This window comes from Gopherus flavomarginatus, chromosome 1 (genome assembly GCF_025201925.1).
Source record: "Gopherus flavomarginatus isolate rGopFla2 chromosome 1, rGopFla2.mat.asm, whole genome shotgun sequence".
Taxonomy (NCBI): Eukaryota; Metazoa; Chordata; order Testudines; family Testudinidae; genus Gopherus; species Gopherus flavomarginatus.
Window position 1 is genome coordinate 308,806,974 of NC_066617.1, and position 8,453 is coordinate 308,815,426.

The following is an 8,453-nucleotide window of genomic DNA, read 5'->3' on the forward strand; positions in this document are numbered from 1 at the left end:
GCTGGGGAGAGGCATATGACCATTCTTGTAGCTTCCCTTTGCTTCCCCATCAGAAAGTCATTTTTCTGAGGGGAAGCAAAGAAATTTGCAGGGGACATGAATTCTGCACCCATGCAGTGATGCGGAATTCCCACAGGACTTGAAAAGGTCTCAAGAGTGAGAAAAGAGACCAGCAGAAGGATAAAAGGACAAAGAGTCCAGGAGAGGTTAAAAATAAGGACAGAAAACAATAAAATGAGATACAGCTGGTGCATATATAAACTAATATTCCTTGAGAAAAATAATCAGAAATGTTTTTGATGAGAGACCAGAATCCTGGAAATCGATGATGCCAAAACAGGCTTTGGGATGATTGTGGATCGCAAATTAGAGGTGATTTTTGCAATTGTGTATGAAACCAAGAAAGGTCAATGTAATTTTGGGTTGCAGAGGCATGACAGAGCATAGAGGTATACAGTTTGTGTGACGTTGCATCCATTTGCATGATATCGCATCACCAGAGAAGAACTCACTGGTGGGGATTCGAAGACAATCATCTAAAGCCTTAATCCTGCAATTTACTGTGTGCAGGCAGTCAGGCTCCTCACAGTCTCTGCAAAATGCAGGATTGGGGCCCAAATGAATAAGGCCAGGAATGACTAATTTATGAGGAAAGAGATAAAATAACTAAATAACTATATATGAAAATATCTAGTTTGGTTCTTACAGTGACATATTTCCACAGTAGTCAATCACAGCCCAGCAGGTAAGATGTGATTGGCTGGCTGCTGCTTCTAGGGTCCAGAATGGGTGGGGCTGGGATAAGGGAGGAAGCACTTCCCCCATCTTAACTCAAGAGTTCTGGCCTCATCCTGGGCCTCACTCTCACTATACCTTTTTGGTTGAGTCAGTGAAGGATAGTTTTTCAGTGTTTAAAATCCCAATAGCTATCTTGAGTTAAATATCAATATGTTGTTGTAAAATTAAGGTGGGGTTGTTTTCTAGTACAAGTGAACCTGAGACAGCCCATCATTGGAGATATTTAAAATATACTAGAAATTAAACTATAAGGAACACCCAGTGAGATGGGAACAGTGCAGTGAGATGATGCCTAAAAGATTTTTTCCATTTTTAATTTCTATTATTCCATGAGATCCTTCTGAAGGAAGAGTGTTATATAAATTAAGTTATCTTTCCTGCAAAGTCAAAAAAAAGTGTAGCTCTACTGTTGCTTCAGGCTCAGGGATGTTAGCCTCATTTTACCTCTCTGTAACCTAGCACTCTCCCACCCCCTCTTTCCGCTCTATTCTCTTCCCCTAGATAAAAGCCCTCAGTGACCTAATTTCTTTTATGAACAAGAGTTTCTAGGTCATTGGATTATTTTTTCTTTTCTGCCTTCTTGTATCTTAACATGCATGTCTCACTCTTCTGCCTTCCTGTATCTATGTATTATTCCTTTCTTTAGTTTGTGAGGATAGTCCGTCTAGTTATGTTCCTAATCTGAAGTTCAAGCCTCTGCTCTTGGGAGCAAAAAGGCAAACCTTGAACCACTTCCACTTTTGTACTGGATGATTTTTTATTTAAAAATAAACCTAATTCTGTTTGATTAGCCTTTGTCATTTGTTCACTTAGAATGCAGTGTTTGTGGATAAATATAATTATGTTTCCTCATTCACTTCATGTACAGACAATGTTTAGATACTACATGCAAAACACTATGTACAGATGATGTTAAGTTTGCAAATTTAAAGACATTAAAAGACAGGAAATGCAAAAGCTCAAGATCTAAAAGCAACATGAACTTCCTCCCCGGACATAAGAAAAGTCATACCGGGACAGATCAATGGTTCATCTAGCCCTGGATGCTGTTTCTGACACATGCTTCAGAGGAAATGAACAGACCAGGGCAATTTTGAGTGATCCATCCCCTGTTGTCCACTCCCAGCTTCTGGCAGTTGGAGTTTTAGGGTCACCCAGAGCATGGGGTTGTATTCCTGACCATCTTGGTTAACAGTCATTGATGGATCTATCATTTATGAACTTATCTTAATTCTTTTTTGAAACGTTATACTTTTGGCCTTCACAGCATCCTATGCAATGAGTTTCCCAGGTTGACTATGGGTTCTGTGAAGAAATACTTCCTTTTTTTTATTTAAACCTGCTGCCTATTAATTTCATTGGCTGACCCCTTGTTCTTGAGTTACATGAAGGGGTAAATAACATTTCTCTATTTGCTTTCTCCCTATCATTCATGATTTCATAGACCTCATTCATAGTGCCCTTAGTCATCTCTTTTCTAAGATGAACAGTCCCAGTCTTTTTAATCTCTTCTTGTATGGAATCTGTTCCCTCCTCTTAATAATTTTTGTTGCCCTTCTCTATGCCCTTTCCAATTCTAATATATCTTTTTTGAGCTGGAGTGACCGAAACTGCACACAGTATTCAAGGTGAGGGATCATTGATATATTGATATAGTGGCATTACAATGTTTTGTTCTGTTATCTATCACTTTCCTAATAGTTGTTGCCATTGTTAACTTTTTCTGTCTGCCGCTGCACCTTGAGTGGCTGATTTCAGAGAACTATCCAAGATGTCTCCAAGATCTCTTTCTTGAGTGGTAACACTAATTTAGACCCCATCATTTTGTAAGTATAGTGCGATTTTGTTTTCCAGTGTGCATTACTTTGCATTTATCAACATTGAATTTCATCTGCCATTTTGTCATCCACTCACCCAGCTTTATAGAGATCCTTTTATAACTCTTTATAGTTAGCTTTAGACTTATCATGAGTAATTTTGTATGGTCTGCAAACTTGCCACCTCACTCTTTAACCCCTTTTCCAGATCTTTATGAATATGTTGAAGAGCACAGCTCCCACTCCAGGTCCTGGGGGACCCCATTATTTACCCCTTCCATTGCAAAAACTACCCATTTATTCCTACCCTTTATTTCCTATCTTTGAACCAGTTATTAATCCATGAGAGGACTGTCCCTCTTATCCAATTATTGCCTACTTCACTTACGAGCCTTTGGTAAGGAACTTTGTCAAAGGCTTTGTGCAAGTCTGATAGAGCTGCTGGAGGAAAGGGTAAGGGGACTGGAGATGCAAGTGGAAACTCTGGCTGAGTTTAGAAGGGGATTTGAGCAGATGATGGAACACAGACATGATGAGGCACAGGGGACAAGCTCAGACGAGCGGACAGAAGCGGGACCTAAGGACGGGCTGCTGGGTGAGGAAAGTGGACGGTGGAAGCATGTCACTAGGAGAACCAGGCAGAGGAAAAGACGGGCCAGCGATGGACAAATAGAACTCAGGAACAGGTTTGCTGAGTTGGGAAATGAAGATGGAACACTGCAGGCTGCTGAAGGAGAAAGGGCGAGGAAGAAGAGGCAAGCAGCTAGTCCTGCAGAAGGAGGGGAGCAGTCACTGGACGCGACATCAAGTACGAGCCCTAGGAGGATTGTAAGGGCGAATTCAAATCGAGAGGAATCGCGGCCAGCTGCTGTGGGGGATAGACCGGAGAATCGCACTGTCGCCAGGAAAAGGCAAGTCTACGTGATTGGAGACTCTTTACTGAGAAGAGTAGACAGGCCTGTAACTAGACCTGATCGGGAGAACAGAAGAGTGTGCTGTATGCTAGGGGCTAAGATACAGGATGTGGACTTGAGGCTGAATACGATCTTAGCGGGAGCGGGAAAGAATCCGTTGATTATCCTTCATGTGGGAACGAATGACACGGCTAGTTACTCGCTGGACTGTATCAAGGAGGACTATGCCAGACTGGGGAAGAGGCTTAAAGACATCGAGGCTCAGGTGATCTTCAGTGGGATTCTGCCGGTTCCTAGAGCGGGGCGACGAAGGAGTGACAAGATTATGGCGATCAACAGATGGCTCAGGGAGTGGTGTTATAAGGAGGGCTTTGGGATGTACGGTCACTGGGAAGCGTTTACGGATAGACAACTGTTCGCTCAGGATGGACTTCATCTCAGCAAGGAGGGAAATAGAATTTTAGGATGGAGGCTCGCCAACCTCATCAAGAGGGCTTTAAACTAGGAAGTTGGGGGAGATGGTTGGGAGATGTTCGGGAGATCTCCATGCCAGAATATAACCTGGAGAGGGAAGTAAACAAAGTGAGCGGGGATACCCTTGCGACCCCAAGATTTGATCCAAGGAGGAATAGTGGAGTAGAAACCAGAGTAATGGGTGATGCTGGTGGTAGAAAGTTTGTGCACGACGGGGGAAAGAATGTCACTGACGCCAAACGCCAAAAATTAAAAGGTCTGTACACTAATGCGAGGAGCCTAGGTAACAAGATGGAGGAACTGGAGTTACTAGTGCAGGAAGTGAAGCCGGATATTATAGGGATTACCGAAACCTGGTGGAATAGTACTCATGACTGGAGCACGGGTATTGAAGGCTATGTGCTGTTTAGAAAAGACAGGAAGAAAGGCAAAGGTGGTGGAGTAGCCTTGTACATCAATGATGAAATCAAATGTAGCGAAATAAGAAGCGATGGAATGGATAAGACAGAGTCTGTCTGGGCAAAAATCACACTGGGTAAAAAAGCAACTAGAGCTTCCCCTGAGATAGTGCTTGGGGTGTGCTACAGACCGCCGGGATCGGATTGGGATATGGATAGAGACCTCTTTAATGTCTTTAATGAAGTAAACACAAAGGGGAAATGTGTGATTATGGGGGACTTCAACTTCCCGGATATAGACTGGAGGACGAGTTCTTGCAAGAATAATAGGGGTCAGATTTTTCTGGATGTGTTAGCGGATGGATTTCTTCATCAAGTAGTTGAAGCACCTACGAGAGGGGATGCCATTTTAGATTTGGTGTTGGTGAGCAGTGAGGACCTCGTAGAAGAAATGGTGGTAGGGGACAACCTTGGTTCGAGTGATCATGAGCTGATTCAGTTCAAACTAGATGGAAGGATAAACAAATGTAGATCTGGGATTAGGGTTTTTGACTTCTCGAGGGCTAATTTTAAAGAGTTAAGGAAATTAGTTAGGGAAGTGGATTGGATGGAGGAATTAGTGGACTTAAATGTGGAGGAGGCCTGTAATTACTTTAAGTCACAGCTGCGGAGACTGTCGGAAGCCTGCATCCCGAGAAAGGGGAAAAAAACCATGGGCAGGAGTTGTAGGCCAAACTGGATGAGCAAACAACTCAGAGAGGGGATTAGACAAAAGCAGAAAGCTTACAGGGAGTGGAAGGAAGGCAGGATCAGTAAGGAAAGCTATCTTGCTGAGGTCAGAACATGTAGGGATAAAGTGAGGAAGGCTAAAAGCCACATTGAACTGGAACTTGCAAAGGGAATCAAAACCAATAGTAAAAGGTTCTACAGCCACATAAATAAGAAGAAAACAAAGAAAGAAGAAGTGGGGCCGCTATACACTGAGGATGGAATGGAGGTTAAGGATAACCTAGGCATGGCCCAACATCTAAACAAGTACTTTGCCTCAGTTTTTAATAAGACTAGTGAGGAACCTTGCGATGATGGAGGGATGATAAACGGGAATGTGGATATGGAAGTGGATATTACCGCAACTGAGGTAGAGGCCGTACTTGAACAGCTCGATGGGATGAAGTCGGAGGGCCCGGACAATCTCCATCCGAGGATATTAAAGGAACTGGCGCGTGAAATTGCGAGCCCGTTAGCGAGAATTTTTAAGCAATCGATAAACTCGGGGGTTGAGCCGTATGACTGGAGGATTGCTAATGTAGTTCCTATTTTTAAGAAAGGGAATAAGAGTGATCCGGGTAATTATAGGCCTGTTAGCTTGACGTCTGTAGTATGTAAGGTCTTGGAAAAAATTTTAAGGGAGAAAGTAGTTAAGGACATAGAGGTCAATGGTAATTGTGACGAATTGCAACACGGATTTACTAAAGGTAGATCGTGCCAAACCAATCTGATCTCCTTCTTTGAGAAGGTGACGGATTACTTGGATAAAGGAAATGCAGTAGATATAATTTACCTAGATTTCAGTAAGGCGTTCGACACGGTTCCGCACGGGGAGCTGTTAGTTAAATTGGAAAAGATGGGAGTGAATATGAAAGTTGTAAGGTGGATAAGGAACTGGTTAAAGGGGAGACTCCAGAGGGTCGTATTGAAAGGTGAACTGTCGGGCTGGAAGGAGGTCACCAGTGGAGTCCCTCAAGGATCGGTTTTGGGACTGATCTTATTTAACCTTTTTATTACTGACCTTGGCACAAAGAGCGGGAATGTGCTAATAAAGTTTGCGGATGACACGAAGCTGGGGGGTATTGCTAACACGGAGAAGGACAGGGATACTATTCAGGAAGATCTGAACCACCTTGTAAACTGGAGTGATAAAAATAGGATGAAATACAACAGTGAAAAGTGCAAGGTCATGCATTTAGGAATTAATAATAAGAATTTTGGATATACGTTGGGGGCGCATCAGTTGGAAGCGACGGAGGAGGAGAAGGACCTTGGGGTACTGGTTGATAGCAGGATGACTATGAGTCGCCAATGTGATAAGGCTGTTAAAAAAGCAAATGCAATTTTGGGATGCATCAGGCAGGGTATTTCCTGCAAGGACAAGGAGGTGTTAGTACCGTTATATAAGGCGTTGGTGAGACCCCATCTGGAATACTGTGTGCAGTTCTGGTGTCCCATGTTCAAGAAGGATGAATTCAAACTGGAACAGGTTCAGAGACGGGCTACGAGGATGATCCGAGGAATGGAAAAACTGCCTTATGAAAGGAGACTCAAAGAGCTTGGCTTGTTTAGCCTGGCCAAAAGAAGGCTGAGGGGGGATATGCTCGCTCTATATAAATATATCAAGGGGGTTAACGTTAGGGAGGGAGAGGAATTATTTCAGTTTAGTACTAATGTAGGCACGAGGACGAATGGGTATAAACTGGATATTAGGAAGTTTAGACTTGAAATTAGACGAAGGTTTCTGACCATTAGGGGAGTGAAGTTCTGGAATAGCCTTCCGAGGGAAGTAGTAGGGGCAAAAGACTTTCCTGGCTTTAAGACAAAGCTTGATAAGTATATGAAGGGGATGTTATGATAGGATCGTTAATTTGGGCAATTGATCTTGAATTGCCACCAGACAGGTCTGCTCAATGGTCTGCGGGGAGATGTTGGATGCGATGGGTACTGAGTTGCTGCGGAGAATTCCTTCTTGGGTGCTGGCTGGTGACTCTTGCCCACATGCTCAGGGTTTAGCTGATCGCCATATTTGGGGTCGGGAAGGAATTTTCCTCCAGGGCGGATTGGCAGGTGCCCTGGAGGTTTTTCGCCTTCCCCTGCAGCGTGGGGCACGGGTCGCTTGCTGGTGGTTTCCCTGCAGCTTGAGGTCTTCAAACCATTTTTGAGGATTTCAATAACTGGGATAGGGGTTGTTATAAAATTGGATGGGTGGGGTTCTGTGGCCTGCCTTGTGCAGGAGGTCAGACTAGATGATCAGATTGGTCCCTTCTGACCTATGAGTCTATGAGTCTATGAGTAAGTCCAACTACATTATATCAAGTGGATCACGCTTGTCCACATGCTTATTGACCCCCCACCACCCCCCAAAAGAATTCTAATAGGTGAGGCATGATTTCCCTTTACAAAGCCATGCTCACTCTTCCCCAGTGTATCATGTTCATCCGTGTGTCTGATCATTCTCTTGTTTACTATATTTTCAACCAATCTGCCTGGTATTGATGTTAGACTTATGAGCCTGTAATTGCCAGGATTCCCTCTGGAGCCTTTTGTAAAAATAGACATTACATTGGCTATCCTCCAGTCATCTGGTACAGAGACTGATACATTACATACCACAGTTAGTAGTTCTGCAATTTCATATCTGAATTTCTTCACAACTCTTGTGTGAATATCATCTGTTACTGTTGACTTATACCGTTTATCTGTTGACACCTCAGTCTGGAACAGTTCCTGAATTTGTCACCTAAAAATAATGGGTCAGTCTGGGGATTTCCCTTCACCCTCTGCAGGAAGACCAATGCACTTCTTTGAGTGCTTCTTTCACATTTCACTTGTCCAGTGGCTCCAGAGCCTAGTTGACGGCTTCCTGCTTCTGATGTACTTTAAAAAACAAATCCAGTTGCTGTCAGTGGCATAGCCAGGTAGAGAGAACAGGGGGAGCAATTAAAAAAAAAGAAAAGTGCCACCTGCTGTGGTGCTTTTACTCACCTGGCAGCACTCCGGATCTTCAGCATCGGGCCCTTCACTCGCTCCAGATGTCTTCGGTGGCACTGAAGGTCCCGCCACCGAAGACCCGGAGCGAGTGAAAGTCCTGCCATCAAAGTGCCGCCCAAGACCCAGAGCACCACCGTGTGAGTAAAATAAAAGCACTGCAGCGGGTGGCACCTTTTTTTTAAAATCGCTCCTCCGACTGAGTAAAAAGGCGCCAAGAAATTGACAAGGCACCATCTGTGCTCAGTGGGGGAGCAACTGCTCTACTGCTCACCCCCAGCTACACTACTGGT